This window comes from Diaphorina citri, unplaced genomic scaffold (assembly GCF_000475195.1).
Source record: "Diaphorina citri unplaced genomic scaffold, Diaci psyllid genome assembly version 1.1 scaffold908, whole genome shotgun sequence".
Classification (NCBI taxonomy): domain Eukaryota; kingdom Metazoa; phylum Arthropoda; class Insecta; order Hemiptera; family Psyllidae; genus Diaphorina; species Diaphorina citri.
The window spans coordinates 59,310-77,885 of record NW_007378339.1 but is presented as its reverse complement, the minus strand read 5'-3'; positions in this window follow the sequence as shown (position 1 = coordinate 77,885).

Sequence of the window (18,576 nt, the reverse complement as noted above, 5' to 3'; positions counted from 1 at the left end):
ATAGTGTATACCTAAGTAGATAGATGGGTATCAGGGACGTATCCTGGATTTTGTCTAGGGGGGTCGGATGCTCCAAATTTTCGGAGTCTAGCCTAAAGTATGTAGGTAAAGGAGAAAAATGAAGCTCGAGGGGCCCCTTAAATACGGCCCTGATGGGTATATGTATAGAAAGTGAGAAGAGAGCAAGGGGAAAGGACAAGAGAGAGAGAGAGAGAGAGAGAGAGAGAGAGAGAGAGAGAGAGAGAAAAGAGATGAAGAGGTCCCAAAACCTTTTCTTTTCCAATTTGAGAACTTTCCACTTTTCGTTGGTTTTTTCATGCAACGACCTCATGAAGGTATATTTTTAGAATATGAATCCTTTCATCTCTTCAACCTTCACCCAGAACTACCTTTTGCTTTATTCTTTTCATTTCAAAACCCGCAGAAACCTCGAATGATTTCCCATCAAAGTTTTTCTGAACTTTTGACTTTTGTATTCCATGCTTAATAAGATAATAAGGTAAGTAAGATGTGACGTGTAATCACGTACATATCGACGTGTAATCACGTACATATCGACCTGACTGCAGTTAGATAGTATATCAACCTACACGTTACCACCTCGGCCGGGGATCGAACCCACGATCCAAGGTATACGCGCTACTCTCCAAGCTATGTAGGTTTCTTCTTCTTTTTGAAACCTCGGGCTTTTCCTTTCAAAAAGAGGGGTTCCTTTCAATCTTTAGAAACATTCTGCCAAGAGTACCTACTAAGTTTGTTTTCTCTTTATTTATGTAGATGTCCTACTCTTCTCTTATTAACATAGGATAACTACTCGTAAGTAGGTAGGTAACTATTAGGTATGTAAAAAAAAAATAAAAAATAAAAAAATGTGTCTACAATTGTTCATATGTGGCCCGCGAAGAACCTCCCAAAGTAGCATGTGGCCCCATACACAAGGAAGTTGGAAACCCCTGAGCTAGGAAGCTCGTCTGTCTTGCAAGCCAAGGGTTCAATTCCCGTCCAGGCCAAAACTTAATCCTAAATATGTAGATGAGGTTCGTTCTCGAAACGGTTAAAATGGCTGGCTTTCCCCTCCTTTGTTAGAGTTCCCTATATCAAACCTCTTTAAAATGATGATAAAATGCAATATCTATTACACTTATGCTATCTAAAAATCTATTATATGCAATTCGATTAAAATTGAACTTTCTTCATCTGTTTGCTTTGAAGTCTTACCTCAAACTTTTAGAACCTATAAAGTCTAGAAACTGCTAAAAGTGTTAATGTTAAAATTGTTAATACTCCTAAACTATTAAATTTTATAAAGTCTAGAAACTGCTAAAAGTGTTAATGTTAATATTGTTAATACTCCTAAACTATTAAATTTTATCTTGGAGTCAGGAAAATTGTTCATCTTTATCTTTACTATTCTGTTCTAGATATTCTATTCTATTACGAGTGAAAATTGTGCTGGTGTGTTTAATATTCAGTGTGCTGGCCACGATAGAATACTATTCGAAAATGGCTGAACCCATGCTCTTCTGGATGGTAAGTTATTATTATTATTTAATGGATAAACATGTCAACTTTCGGTACTATCAATTTGGACTATAAAAAAATAAAATGTCACCAAGTTATGGTCATTTTTCTGAGCGTCTTAAACATAGGACGCTATGCACTAATGGGTTAATTATTACCGAATATCCTAATAATATCTAAGTATATTGAATTCTGATGAAATGGTGAGTTCTGGAATAATTACTGCCGAAATAAGTACTTACGAGTGCAAATTTTTTGTCGATGGAGGGCATCGATCCGGGGACCTTCTGCATGACAAGCAATCGCGTTAAAACTGTATTAGATCTTCCTCTCATTCCTCCCTGCTCCCTTTCCTCCTTCTCTTCCTCTGTCATCTCAATCTTCTCATTAAAACCCATTCTGCCTAAGGAAGGCATTTATTTTTTCCTCCTCTTCTTACTCCTCCTCCTCCTTCTCCTTCCTCTTCTTCCTCCTCCTTCTTGTTTTTCTTCGTCTCCTCCTTCTTCGTCTCCTCCTCCTTCTTTTTCTTCTTCTTCCTTTTCCTTCTTCTCTTCCTCCCTCTTCTTATTCTTCTTCTTCTCCTCCTCCTCCTCCTCCTCCTCCCTCTTCTTATTCTTCTTCTTCTTCTTCTTCTCTCACCACTTTTTATTCACGATTTTTTTTGCTCCCTGAGGGTGAAGGTAATGGCTAAATGACGCGAGGACCCATTTCTTCCTCTTTTTCATCTTTTTTTTTCTCTTTCTTGTTCTTCTCCTTTTTCCGCCTCCTCTTTCCTATTCTCCTCCTCCTCCTTTTCCTCTTCTTCTTCTTCCCTTACTTTTGGTACCTTCTTACCTACCTGCTTTTTTCTTCGGAGCATATTCCTTTATATTCATATTCCTTCTCCTTCTTCCTCTCCCATTCTTGAACTTAACAATTATTTATACTCAAAAGTCTGGGGGGACTTCAAAGCAAACAGAACTCCATTTCTCTCTCTTCTGTGCGTATCTCTCTCTCCTCTCTTTCTCTCCCTCCTCTTTCTTTCTATCTTTAGCTCAAATTTTGACTCGCTCTCTCTCCTCTCTTTCTCTTTTCTGTGCGACTTTCTTTCTTTCTCTTCCTTTCTCTCTTTAGCTCCGTTTTTTCTCTCTCTCTTTCTCCTTCCCTCCCTCTTTTTCTCTCCCTCTCTCTCTCTTTAGCTCCCGTATTTGCTCTCTCTCTCTTTTTCCTTCCCTCCCTCTTTTTCTCTCCCTCTTTCTCTCTTTAGTTCCCATTTTGACTCGGTCTTTCTCTCTCTCTCTCGTATTTTTTTTAATACAATGACGTAAATGCCGATGGCACTTTTCTCTTGTTTTCTACCAAACACAATTTTTTCTCTCTCTCTCTACTTTTCCCTCACCCTCTCCATTTCTCTCTCTCTATTACCCAATCGTTTGCTCCCTTTCTTTCTCCATTGCTCTCGCGCTCTCTCCTCTCTCTCGTATTTTTTTTTTTTTTTAATACAATGACGTAAATGCCGATGGCACTTTTCTCTTGTTTTCTAGCAAACACAATTTTTTTTCTCTCTCTCTCTACTTTTCCCTCTCCCTCTCCATTTCTCTCTCTCTATTACCCAATCGTTTGCTCCCTTTCTTTCTCCATTGCTCTCGCTCTCTCTCCCTCTCCTTCCCCCCTTTATTTCCCAATATTCTGTCTCCCTCTCTCTCTCTTTCTTTCTCTCTTCACATTATTTCATTTCTCATGCAGTGATTTTTTCGGGCGGAAAAATTGCATAGGATTGCGAAATGTGTATGTGTGCTCGACCTTTTTTAGTCATTTCCCCCTCACTCTCCCTCTCCCTCCCTCCTTTTCTCTCTCGCTCTCTATCTCTTTCTCTCTTCCTCTCTGTCTCCCTCTCTCTCTCTCCTTTTCTCCCCCCCTTTCCTCTCTCTCTCCTTTTCTCTCCCTTCCTCCCTCTCTCCTACAAAAATATATAAAAAAAAAAATCGATTGACGCCGATCGCGAAACAACTGCTACATTACACTCGTGTGGTCTGTGTCGTAGTATGCCTCTCATGAGATGGGCGAGAAGAGACACACGTAATAGTTCCCATTTAGGTGCTGGGTACAGGGTACACTAATGATAAATAGAAAGTAAAAAAGCGCCCTAAAAGGGGAAAAAATAGGTAATGATAAGCCATATACTATTGGTATAATGGGACTACAAATCCCACTTTTGACAGTCCGAACTCCAAACTTCTGAAGCGCTATAAACTGAAAACAAATTAAAGTAAAAAAGCGCCCTAAAAGGGGAAAAAATAGGTAATGATAAGCCATATACTATTGGTATAATGGGACTACAAATCCCACTTTTGATAGTCCGAACTCCAAACTTCTGAAGCGCTATAAACTGAAAACAAATTTGTTTGAAACTGAGAGAGAGAGAGAGAGAGAGAGAGAGAGAGAGAGAGAGAGAGAGAGAGAGAGAAAGAGAGAAACAGAGAGAGAGAGAGACAAATGCCCTTTATAAAAAATATCGCGATCGCGACATACCTACATATACCCCTGAAATGCTAACGTTAGAGTAAGGTCCCATGATAATATCATGTTTATTTTATATTTTTTAATTAAAACAAATTAGTTTGAAACTAGGGCCTGACATTGACATTGGATAAAAGTTGTTGAAACTTTTACGAGGATATTATACTGTCCTGAGTAACAAATCAATATGTCAGCCGTTCCCAAACTTACACCATTAAATTTACCTACCTACTAAAAGTTGTTTTTTATTATTATTATTTAAGAGGTTTAACTGTACTTTTTTAAGCGAATGCAAATATCAAGTTTTTTTTTAAAGAGGTTTGACAGAGGGAACTGTGACTGCTAGAGAAATCGAAGAGAGAAGGAAGACAGGATAGGAGAAAGCCAGCCGTTCCGAGAACGAACATTATCCCATCAGGATAAAACCCGCCCCGGGCGGGAATCGAACCCGCGGCCTAGCGCTTACAAGGCAGACGCACTACCAACTAAGCTAACTAGGCTGGCACTAAAGGTTTTTTTCTTCTTTTTTTACCCTTTCTTTCAATGCTACCTATAAAAAGAGAGTACACCGGGCGGGAATCGAACCCGCGGCCTAGCGCTTACAAGGCAGACGCACTACCAACTAAGCTAACTAGGCTGGCACTAAAGGTTTTTTTTTTTCTTCTTTTTTTTACCGTTTCAAAGCTCCTATAGGATAATGAAAGTAAAAAGAGTACAACTGATGACAAGATTCAAAGGGTTATATTTTCTATGAACGCCTTATTTTATTTGAAGTATGCAACGTGGCACGCACAATGTAAATAAATATTTTTAGTAAGGGAGGAGTAAAAATGGTAACCGGTAACTTTATCTAGATCTAGAGGTAGGTAGGTAGGTAGGTACCTACTAATTTTATTTCCATGAGGTGATTTCGATTTTAATGGTCTGTCTTTTATAGGTTTCATTATGTCTGCATCATACATCAATATTGAGGTGCCACTTTCCTTTCGACCCACTGAAACAAAAGAAAAAATACAGTAGTAGGGCGATCGGTAAGGCAAGATTAAGTAAACGAAGGGAAGGGAACACGGTCGAATGGATTGGAACACATCAAAATAAATAATAATGCCTTCAGACACACTCCATTTGTCAAAGAAAAACTTTCTTTTTTTATATGCCTAGTGCCACTTTCCTTTCGACCCACTGAAACAAAAGAAAAAATACAGTGGTAGGGCGATCGGTAAGGCAAGATTAAGTAAACGAAGGGAACACGGTCGAATGGATTGGAACACATCAAAATAAATAATAATGCCTTCAGAGACACTCCATTTGTCAAAGGTCTAGTTTTTTTTCTATGCTTATAGTTTTTGACTTCTTGCAAATTAAGTATGTAGGTATGTAACTTACCCTCTGACTACCACAGTATGTATGACTCGACCGTAAAACACCAGCCTTACTCACTTTACACCGCTTTTTCACTAGATCTTAGGGATGGCTTTTGGCTTTTGCCGTTTACGTAAGTATATTTTGCCAGTTACGGCCGACATCATCGGTGCCTACGCTGAAGCTTTGCAAACTTGTAAGTATAATATAATTATAGGTAAGTTAACGTCCTTGCTCGATTGGGTACCTACTTCTCTGTAGGGTGTCCATAGCTACTATCGTCACCACACCCACCACCACCACTGCCACGGCTAGGTAGGTACCATACGTAGCTAGACTAAACATTGTGGTTGAACAGAAGCGGGTGGCTGACGTCAGAATATGCTGAAAATTAAAAATCATATCAAGGGAAATTCTGTGTTCAGAATTGCAGTTAGCAACGCGGCAATAGCTCGTTTAATACACCACTTCTCCATAGAACACTGAAGTCAAGTTGCACGTGGTTATTATTCGGAAGGGTGACAATCTGGACACTCACGTACGGCTGAGATTAATGTGAGCGGGTAGCACTAAAAAGACCTTTTGCATTTATAAAGTGACGTTAACTATAAGTAGGTACTTACTCTCTTTATTACCTATAGGTCCTTTAAGATGAGAAAAGTAAAAATAGATGGATAAGATTCATATCCATTCTTACCTATTATCCGAGCTTCAAATCGGTGTATCATTCAAATTTCAATCGGTGTATTATCCAAGTTTGGGTCGGATTTTTATTCAAGTTGAAATCGGTGTATTATCCAAGTTTGGGTCGGATTTTTATTCAAGTTGAAATCGGTGTATTATCCAAGTTTGGGTCGGATTTTTATTCAAGTTGAGATCGGTGTATGGTCCAAGTTTGGGTCGGATTTTTATTCAAGTTGAAATCGGTGTATTATCCAAGTTTGGGTCGGATTTTTATTCAAGTTGAAATCGGTGTATGGTCCAAGTTTCAATCTGTGTTTTATCCGAGTTTGATAATCATCCAAAATTCATTCGGTACTTTTCTACGCTTAATTTGATTTTTTTCAACGCTCAATTTATTAAATTTTCTTTTGTTAGAGAGAAAGTAGGTAGGTACTTAAGTGTGTTTGTGCTTAATTGTAAAATGTTGTGAACTTTAATTGAAGCGTGAATTTGAATTCCTCAATCGAAAAACTTTTTTATTTGGCTAATTGTAGGGATAATTGGGAAATTAAGATTGACTAGTCATAGAAGGGGAAGAAAATGATAAAACTAAATAAGAAGGGAGAGAGGGATATATGAAGAGGAAGAGAGAGAGGAGGAGGAAGAGGGAGAGAGAGAAATTGAGAGAGAGAGAGAGAGAGAGGAAGAAAGAGAGAGAGAGAAAGAGAGAGAGGGTTTAAGGTGTTTTTGACATTTATGCTTAAGGAAAGAAAAGTTACTCCTTCTCTCTCCTTGCCTTTCTCCTGTTTGGGTCTCTCTCTCTCTCTCCCGTTTCAGCCTCCCTCTATCCGTCTCTCTTTCAGTTTCCCTCTCTCTCTCTCTGTCTTTCTCCCGTCTCTCAAGAAGTTTTTGACTAAAGTGGTTTTTTTAGTCAAGTATGTTATCAGGGAGTCTTCAGTCCTTTGAGCAGTGTCTGAACGTCAAGGACTTTCCAATAGTTTGATATTGATACGTTTTTTTTTCTGAGAGAGGCTTACGTCACTGTATAACTGCCAAGGTCTTTTTTATAGGTTGGATAGAGGGGTAACTGCTAGGGTCTTATCACCCCGAAAGCGGAGAGAGAAGAAAGACGGAAAAGGAGAAAGCCAGACGTACCGAGAACGAACCTTATCTGCTGACAAAATCCGCCTAGGACGGAGATCGAACCTGCTACCTAGCGCTTATAAAGCACCCAAGTTTAGGATGGATCGTTCAATTCAAGATATTTATATTTACAAATTATGTTTCTTCAGTATTAAACATGATTATAAATGGTCATTTGTAACAAACTCATATAATACGAGACAAACTGGGTTAACTCGAACATTACAGTCCCATACAACACTTTTACAGAGACAGTTCACACATTTAGGACCAAAAATATATGACCTGTTACCTCCAGAATTTAGAATAATAAATAGCAAAGATAAATTAAAATGCATGTTGACTAAATATCTCGAGAACTGTGAGAACAAAAACAGAATATTAGAAATTATTCCTTGAAAAAAAAAAAAAACAAAAACAAAAAAAAAAACAAAAAACATTCTTCCTTATAAAAAAAAAAAAAACTAAACAAACAAACAAAGGAACTGAAGACGTCGAATAAGGGTTCAAGCATTTTTCTCTAAGCCCTTGAAATATGAAGGATGAAAGAAGGGGGGGGTGAAGGAGGAATAGGAAGAGGAGGAAGAGGTCTAGGAACAGAACGAAAAGGAGGAAGAGAGAAAGCAATTCAGGGAAAGAGGAAGAGGACGAGGAAGAAGGGAAAGGAACAAGAAATAAGACAACGAGGAAGGGGTAAAGAAATTCAGAGAAAGAGGGAGGGATTAAACGAAATAATAGGGCTAAGGGAAAGAGGATGTCATGGGTTAAGGGAAAGTAGGTACCTCTCAACTCGTTTCCTGTTATAGAAGGTAAAATATTTCCTTCTTTTCTTCCGTTCAAAAAGGTAAAAATATTTAGCCTCTTGAATACACACCCCTTATCCCTAATGCCTCTCAAGTAGTTAAAAGTGCTCTTTCTCACTTCTGTCTCTTCAAGCCTCCTTTACCTTCCTTTTCACTTTCCTTATCCTATAGGGAGGAAAGTAATGTAATCGATGGTCAGATTTTAGTGTCAAAACACGTTTTGAGGTCCCTAGACCTAAATCCAAAGTTTCAGCCATTGTTCCGTGTGTGTGTCTGTCTGTAAACAAAATATCTCGAGAGCTCAAGGAGCTTATACCTCCATGCGAGAGCTAGAGACTTGAAATTTGGTATGTAGATGTCAAATGTGACAAGGATGCGATACGATTTCGGGACGATAAGACCATAGCAGTTACAGTTCCCTCTGTCAAACCTCTAAAAAAAACCCCTTAAGATAAATTTCTTATTCCTGTTTGTTTCACAGGAAATCTGTCTGGTTGTATTCTTCGGTGTGGAGTACTCGATAAGACTATGGTCAGCAGGTTGCAGATCCAAATACATGGGTATCCTAGGACGGTTTCGATTCATCAGGAAACCCATCTGTATTATCGGTAAGTCAACCCTCATCCTTNNTTCTCTCTTCGATTTCGGGACGATAAGACCATAGCAGTTACAGTTCCCTCTGTCAAACCTCTTAAAAAAAAACCCCTTCAGATAAATTTCTTATTCCTGTCTGTTTCACAGGAAATCTGTCTGGTTGTAAATAACATTAGGGCCATTATTTATGTAGAGGTATTTATGTACCCAATAACATTAGGGCCATTATTTATGTAGAGGTATTTATGTACCCCATAACATTAGGGCCATAATTTATGGTACCGGTACGATTTAAGTACCTCGCGATCATGGTTTATCGGTAACATGTTAAACGATTTGGACATTTCCAATTTATTCCGGATTCCGGTCCTTAGTCCAAACAGATTTCTACAAGTTGTTGTTGTTGTTGATGCTTTTTTTTAAATGAAAGTTTTGAATTTTTTTCTTTTCTTAAAGCAATAAAAAAATAAAAAATAATAATAATAATAAAAAAAAAACAATGGAAAAAGATTGTGAACAAGATTGGTGGGTTTAAAAATTATATATGTAGGTAACTACGGATGCGACGATTAGACTACAATATGTATTCGATTGTGTGTGCTCATTTGTTTTGGTTCGACTGTAAAATTGTATATGTCTGTTTATTCGGCAAGATCTTTTGAACGGTTTGTCCAATTTCAGTTAAATTTGGGGGGCTCCTTTTAATATAAATTGGATTCACTCATTGGTTTTGTGACCTTGTTAAATCTCTGGACTCCCTGGGTCCCTTTTCATGAGTGATTTCTCCATTTTTACAATTCACAAAAGTGATAGTTTTAATGTTTTATTCCAAACCTCAAGTCTAAACAAACCCTGATGCAACCCCACTTGGGTTTATTTCATCTTGAAAAGGATTAGAATATGAATAGATAATATAATAAACTAAATCTGTGTCAAAGATGAGTCCATATTATGGTAAACATAAATTAAATGAACCACGTTAAGAAACACTTGTCACCAAGAACTACCCACTTCAGATGTGATGGGGAAAGAATCAACATTTAATTATTATTTATGTAAATAAACTTGGTGATTAAATAAATAACTTGTTGATAATAATTCTTATCTATTCTTATCAACATTAATTTTTTTTTATTATTATAATTACATATTCTTAAAAGGATTTTTATTCCAATACCTCCCATAAAATACATAAACTATTTGGTTATGGAATACCTCAATAATTAAATACAGGCGATGATCCAAGAGTTTGATTTACACTCTCAGTAATTTTTGTTCAACTCCTTTTCAAAGATACACGTAAATTATACAAATTTACAAAATAATTACCTAATCATCATTAATCTACGGTCGGTCTTCGGGATATAAAAAACATCTGTTCCAAAAGTAGTATTAGGTATGTACGTACTACCTACTAACCATTTTACATTAGAAATGTGGAGAAGACCGGGACTACCGGTTTATCGTCAAAAAAAAGGGCAACAAACATTTCAATACCTTTAGAACCAGGCCCAATTTTTTTTTTTCGCCATAACATCTGCTAATCTGCTATGTTGGAATAGGCGAATAGGAAAGCATTTGCTGCGAATTTAGAATTAATTACGCCTACCCGTCAATAAGCAAACTCGTCAACCCTGTATTAGGCTTTGCAGAACGTAATTCAATAGGTACGAATGCTGTTAGTTCTTGGTGACAAGTGTTTCTTAACGTGGTTCATTTAATTTATGTTCATCATAATATGGACTCATCTTTGACACAGATTTAGTTTATTATATTATTTATTCATATTCTAATCCTTTTCAAGATGAAATAAACCCAAGTGGGGTTGCATCAGGGTTTGTTTAGACTTGAGGTTTGGAATAAAACATTAAAACCATCACTTTTGTGAATTGTAAAAATCGAGAAATCACTCATGAAAAGGGGTCCAGGGAGTCCAGAGATTTAACAAGGTCACAAAACCAATGAGTGTTAGATTTATATTAAAAGGAGCCCCCCCGAATTTAATTGAAATTGGACAAACCGTTCGAAAGATCTTGCCGAATAAAGAGACATATACAATTAAACAGTCAGACCAAAACAAATGAGCAGTTGAACATAACAAAAATGAGCACACACAATCGAATACATATGTAGTCTAATCGTCGCATCCGTAGTTACCTACATATATAATTTTTAAACCCACCAATCTTGTTCACAATCTTTTTCCATTGTTTTTTTACTTTCTATTACTACAGTATAGCGGAGCTATACTAGTTTTTTATTATTGCTTTAAGAAAAGAAAAAAAACTTTCATTAAAAAAAAAGCAACAACAACAACTTGTAAAAATCTGTTTGGACTAAGGACCGGAATCCGGAATAAATTGGAAATGTCCAAATCGTTTAACATGTTACCGATAAACATTGATCGCGAGGTACTTAAGTCGTACCGGTACCATAAATAATGGCCCTAATGTTATTGAGTACATAAATACCTCTACATAAATAATGGCCCTCCTCTTATTGGGTGAACAACGACCGAGCGGAGCGTAAACAGAAGCTTTGAGAGCACGGTACGGGATCCCCATTGTATTTGGTGTAGTAATAAATAAACCATTTCCTTCAACAACGCTCGAGATTTCAAACTAAATGTCAAGCAGTGAATCAAATACAGAAAAGCACCTACAAGAATCAAATACAGAAAGGCACCTACGAGACTTTGTGGTACCGGCACCATAAATAATGGCCCTCCTCTTATTGGGTGAACAACGACCGAGCGGAGCGTAAACAGAAGCTTTGAGAGCACGATACGATATCCCCATTGTATTTGGTGTAGTAATAAATAAACCATTTCCTTCAACAACGCTCGAGATTTCAAACTAAATGCCAAACGGTGAATCAAATACAGAAAAGCACCTACAAGAATCCAATACAGAAAGGCACCTACGAGACTTTGTGCTGTGCAGTGTGTTTGTATGTGGGTAGTGTGGGTACTGGGTCTTTATAAATAGCCCTAAATAAACCATTTCCTTCAACAACGCTCGAGATTTCAAACTAAATGCCAAACGGTGAATCAAATACAGAAAAGCACCTACAAGAATCAAATACAGAAAGGCACCTTCGAGACTTTGTGCTATGCAGTGTGTTTGTATGTGGGTACTGGGTCTTTATAAATAGCCGAGATAAGGCTTAAATGATAATGGTTCAATGAACTGCAGAATACGCTCAAAAAAGTACTCTTCGGGGCCACCGAAGGGTCCGGTCAAACCAAAAAACCAATTAGAAAGTGTCCTCGAAGTTTTCAACATGTTTGCCAAATTTCATCAAAATTGGACGAACCATTCGGGAGTTGGTGCAAAATCGTCGAGTTTCAACTCCCAAGTCAAATTGGTTCGTTCCTAGTCTGAGACTCAAATTACTCTCCGTGTCCTGAGGTTTTCAACATGTTTGCCAAATTGCATCAAAATTGGACGAATGGACGAAACATTCGGGAGTTGGTACAAAATCGTCGAGTTTCAACTCCCAAGTCAAATTGGTTCGTTCCTAGTCTGAGACTCAAATTACTCTCTTGCAAAAGAAGTTGTGTTCCGTTACGTGCAATTTAAAAATAATTAAACATACTCCGCGCTCCGGTTGTACAGCTTCTCACGAAAATAAAAACAAGAGCACTTAAGTCCTCACAGGCACAGGGGAACACAACAACAACTTGTAAAAATCTGTTTGGACTAAGGACCGGAATCCGGAATAAATTGGAAATGTCCAAATCGTTTAACATGTTACCGACAAACATTGATCGCGAGGTACTTAAATCGTACCGGCACCATAAATAATGGCCCTAATGTTATTGGGTACATAAATACCTCTACATAAATAATGGCCCTAGTGTTATTTGGTACATAAATACCTCTACATAAATAATGGCCCTAATGTTATTGGGTACATAAATACCTCTACATAAATAATGGCCCTAGTGTTATTGGGTACATAAATACCTCTACATAAATAATGGCCCTAATGTTATTGGGTACATAAATACCTCTACATAAATAATGGCCCTAATGTTATTGAGTACATAAATACCTCTACATAAATAATGGCCCTAATGTTATTGGGTACATAAATACCTCTACATAAATAATGGCCCTAATGTTATTGGGTACATAAATACCGTTGGAAATGTCCAAATCGTTTAACATGTTACCGACAAACATTGATCGCGAGGTACTTAAATCGTACCGGCACCATAAATAATGGCCCTCCTCTTATTGGGTGAACAACGACCGAGCGGAGCGTAAACAGAAGCTTTGAGAGCACGATACGGGATCCCCATTGTATTTGGTGTAGTAATAAATAAACCATTTCCTTCAATAACGCTCGAGATTTCAAACTAAATGCCAAACGGTGAATCAAATACAGAAAGGCACCTACAAGAATCAAATACAGAAAAGCATCACCTACAAGAATCAAATACAGAAAAGCATCACCTACAAGAATCAAATACAGAAAAGCATCACCTACAAGAATCAAATACAGAAAGGCACCTACAGGAATCCAATACAGAAAGGCACCTACGAGACTTTGTGCTCTGCAGTGTGTTTGTATGTGGGTACTGGGTCTTTATAAACAGCCGAGATAAGGCTTAAATGATAATGGTTCACTGAACTGCAGAATACGCTCAAAAAAGTACTCTTCGGGGCCACCGAAGGGTCCGGTCAAACCAAAAAAACCAATTAGAAAGTGTCCTCGAGGTTTTCAACATGTTTGTCAAATTTCATCAAAATTGGACGAACCATTCGGGAGTTGCTGCAAAATCGACGAGTTTTAACTCCCAAGTCAAATTCGTTCGTTCCTAGTCTGAGACTCAAATTTCTCTCTTGCAAAAGAAGTTGTGTTCCGTTACGTGCAATTTAAAAATAATTAAACATACTCCGCGCTCAGGTTGTACAGCTTCTCACGAAAATAAAAACAAGAGCACTTAAGTCCGCACAGGGGAACCTCGCTCGTTTAGAAAGCTTGTAAGTTCATTACGGTGAACACGCTGCTCTATTGTCAATAATTAAACGTGCGTTGAATTTACACAGCGAAAAAAAAAAATTGCAGAAATTTACACAGAGAGAAAAAAATCTAGCAGAAAACACGCAAGAGCTGAACAACAATCTGAAGAAACTTAATTGAACAGAAACGAAAGCAATAAAACCAAGTACCTAAATAGAATAACCTCGGCATAAAGCTTTTGAAAGTTCAGGGCTTTGCAATTTTGTTAATATCCATCAGGGATTCCAGGGTTTTGTATTACTCAATCTCAAAAGTCCTTTGCCAATCCCAAAAATTTTACATAGTAAAATATCTTGTTATTTTTTAGGCTTTAGTAACTCTATTCATGCGGCGCCACTGATCATTCTTCTCCTCCTCCTCCTCCTCCTCCTCGATGCATAGGAAGTTGCCAATAGTCAATGGACCACTAGAGACCTGAGAGTTACATTCAGCGCATTCTCTCGAGAGCCTCAGAAGAGCTCTTTATAGCCAGTGGTGGTAACACAGTGGGCCTGTGAAGAATTGAAGATACACTTGACCTGCGAATACCTCGAACAAACCGCGGATACCGCGAACAAACCGCGGACACCGCGAACAAACCGCGGATACCGCGAACAAACCGCGAATACCGCGAACAAACCGCGGATACTGCGCACAAAACGCGAATACCGCGAACAAAACGCGAATACCGCGAACAAAACGCGAATATCGCGAACAAAACGCGAATATCGCGAACAAACCGCGGATACTGCGCACAAAACGCGAATACCGCGAACAAAACGCGGATACTGCGCACAAAACGCGAATACCGCGAACAAAACGCGAATACCTTTCTAAGTCTTGGGTGGTCGCTGTTAAAGCAGCATCCACAAGGCCAGGCTATGTCAAACGACATCGATCACTTGAAACACGTTCACACCATTTTCTTTTAATAGAGGGGAAATGAGCCTCAGAAGAGAGGAAATGAGCCTCAGAATACCGCGAACAAAACGCGAATACCGCGAACAAAACGCGAATACCGCGAACAAAACGCGAATATCGCGAACAAAACGCGAATACCGCGAACAAAACGCGAATACCTCGAATAAACCGCGGATACCGCGAACAAACCGCGGATACCGAGAACAGACCGCGAATACCGCGAACAAACCGCGGATACTGCGCACAAAACGCGAATACCGCGAACAAAACGCGAATATCGCGAACAAACCGCGGATACTGCGCACAAAACGCGAATACCGCGAACAAAACGCGAATACCGTGAACAAACCGCGGATACCGCGAACAAACCGCGGATTCCGAGAACAGACCGCGAATACCGCGAACAACCGTAGATACCGCGAGCCAACGCGAATACCACGAGCAAACCGCGAATAGGTGACTTATCACAGAAGAATCGATGAGGACCTTCCACTTATGAAAATGAAGGGGAAATGAGTAAATACAATTCCAACGTGAAGCTGTAAGCTTTTGAATCAAAAAATCTCATTCTCTTCTCTAGAAGGAAGAGGCTACATTCAGAGCGGGGCAAAGTTCATCGGCCCTCATGCGCTCAAATTAAAGCAGACTCAAAGTAAACATGAAGGTAGAAAAAAATATAATAACATAATTAAAACACGAGCCAGGACAAAAGCAACATAATACGTACGTAACATAAAGAAATCCACATAATAAAATTATACAATGTACAACACACATAAACATAATACATACATGTAACATGTACAATACATAAAGACAACACATACGATATACAAACATCACATAACTTGAGGATCCGAAGCAAGAATAAGGATGACCTAAGATCAAACTAACATAACATTAAAAGAAATCCACCGTCGCTACTTGACTAAAGTACATAGCTACTCCATTTTCCTCAAGAGGCTCAGTGTACCTCGTATTTTAAGCAGAAAAAATCTTCGACCTCGCCGGGATTCGAACCTGGGACCTCCGGCGTGGGGTGCAAGCCTGATACCCACTCGGCCACGGAGAGGAGGTTGCTGTTATACCCCGTATTCCTGTACATATGAAATTAAAATGAAATACCTAATCAGATTGAAAACCGAAACAATAAAAGTAAAACCAAAGAAGATAATCTCTTGATAAAATTGAAAACAAAGACATCAAGCCAAGGCATGACAGACCTACCGCATTGCAACATTCTGCACTTTTCCTTCAGGTAGTTTTATTCGGAGAAATCTCGGATTTCTGCAGCGGAAGATACATACTTGAGGTCCGGTGTTACCAACTTGAGTTACAAGATGAACATGATAAAGGGAAGATACGAGCAAATACGGGCACCCCTAAATGAAGAAAACTAGCATTTCTTTGAAAGATTATTGCACAACGAAACAAAAGTATCTCTAGAATCGATTCTCTAAAAGTGAACAGCAGAAGATGACGAAGAAAATAGAAAAATGTCATAATATGTTACTTGCCATTAATGCAGTAGGACCAAATCCAAATTATGGGGTACTCTTAGAACAAAACGGATGGTGGGTACTCTAAATATAAATACATGATAATAATTATAGACTCTTCAGTGGAAGGCAACCACTAGGGGAGGTTAACGCCTTAGGCGTTCTCTACCACCTAACCCTTAGAGCTCCATTATTATGTGGTCAAATTCTCAAATAAATGAGGATAAAATTCCATACCTCAGCTGGGATCGAACCCACGCCCTCCTGATTACCAGGCGAGCGTCTTGACCACTACTCCACCGAGGCAAGTACATAAGTATATGGAGTTCATCTTGAAAGATGTACTAGAAGTTCTGAATGTCTGGATCACTGGGAATTGTACTGATGGTGGGACTTACCTGGAACAAGAAAAACAAAATGAGACTTGTTAATAATGTCATCAGAACCGATAATATAATATAACAGCGTTAAACCCTAATCAGTCAACCTACTCGTCTTGATTCGTCGTGATTACAACTTCGGAACTTGATATCATTGATAGCTTCCTGAAATATGCAACACTTGATATTGATACAATAGTTAGAGCTTCATATAACCTGCCAAGGATATAAGGGATTTGTATTAACAGCAAGTTCTAATACGCGGTGATAATGCAAAGGGATTTGAATTACAGCAAGTTGTAATACGCGGAAACAGAGACAGCTTAATAGGATTAAAGTTTTTCAGACTTGGAGGAAACATCACGGATTGTCATTGCTCAGGGTTTTAAGAACTTTGAAGTTTTGAAAAGTTTAGGATTTGAGAACTTACTTGAGAAATCTGAGGATTTAAGAACTTTGAAACTGTTCTCGGAAACGAAACTTTAGATGCATAATACACTACAATCATCTTGTCTGGATAGTTTTAGTCGACTTCTGTTCTGATCGCTTCAATTCTTAAGCCGTGTCCACACACCTGAAACCGTACACTTCACTGCCTCGACAATCGATATAATTGTCCCAAGAAACCGAACTTCATACCTTCTTTTTCAGCGGGGTCGGCGTTCTTCGTCAGCCTTTCAATCAGTCCTAGGGCGGGCGATTGCTTTGGGCTGACATTTGTTTTGGCTTGTTTTATATCCAAAGCAGACGTTTTTTTTATGTTAAATTTTTTATTTTCTTTATTTAATAAATCAAGTAATACAAAATGCCCCGGTGATAATGCAAAGGGATTTGAATTACAGCAAGTTGTAATACGCGGAAACAGAGACAGCTTAATAGGATTAAAGTTTTTCAGACTTTGAGGAAACATCACGGATTGTCATTGCTCTCAGGGTTTTAAGAACTTTGAAGCTTTGAAAAGTTTAGGATTTGAGAACTTACTTGAGAAATCTGAGGATTTAAGAACTTTGAAACTGTTCTCGGAAATGAAACTTTAGATGCATAATACACACCAATCATCTTGTCTGGATAGTTTTAGTCGACTTCTGTTCTGATTGCTTCAATTCTTAAGCCGTGTCCATTGCTTCAATTCTTAAGCCGTTACCATTTGGCACCTAGTAAAGTCTGGATTATACAAGTGGATCCTGTATGTAGATTGTCAGTTGTCATGTAGCAAGACACTATGATGGGCAGAGAGTGTTTATGAGAGCGGCGGATGGGTGGCTCACATCCCATTGTCTTACGAAATACATATATCTCGGTCTCTCTAGTTTTAATATATTGCAGTATTACTCTATTAAATAGAGAAAACAAATATGCAGTATTACTCTATTAAAACTAGAGATTTCTATTAAAACTAGAGATACAGGGTGACCGTTCAGTAATAAAAAAAGACTAAACAGAGTGGACAGGATTCTGAGCAGCTTGCAGGTTGAAATACATCAGTCGCTACACAACATGTCAAACAGTGCATTTTTCTGCGATATCAACAATGCAACAAATAAAAAATAAAATAGAAACAACAAGGATGAGTATCGATAACATTGGTTTTGTTTGCAGAAAAGTCCGAAAAGAACTGGTCGTTTCAAATACTAATATCAGAAACATCTGCTTTTCAAACATTCTTCAAAACACATTGTTTTGAGAAAAAAAAAAAAAAAACTGAAAGTTTGAAAGTATTTAAAAAAAACTGCCTTACAATCGTTCTTCAAAAAAGCTTTTGACATCCGGGGCACCTGGTTCATTTGGTATAGGATGTGATTGTGGCGCAAGATAAATGGACATGCAATATATTACTGAAACCCAGGCAAGTCCATTGTTTTCAACTTACAGGTAGCATACACGTGTGAGCTTTGAACCGAGTGGGCGGGGCACTCAGGCAAATGACTCGGAATGATTTATTTCACAACTAGGTTAGAACTAGATTCACAATTCTATTAAAACTAGAGATTTCTAGACCCAGTTATAATTTTGCTGAAGAGATTATGATGTGTAATTTCGAGGAAAGAAAAAAAAGGGAAATGGATTAATTCTGAAGACCAAAAATTAAATTTAGGAAATATGAAAAATGAGGAACATTAATAAATAATTTTGAAAGAAATTTCCCACAAAGTCGGCCCTTAGCCAAAATTTAGCCTGTCC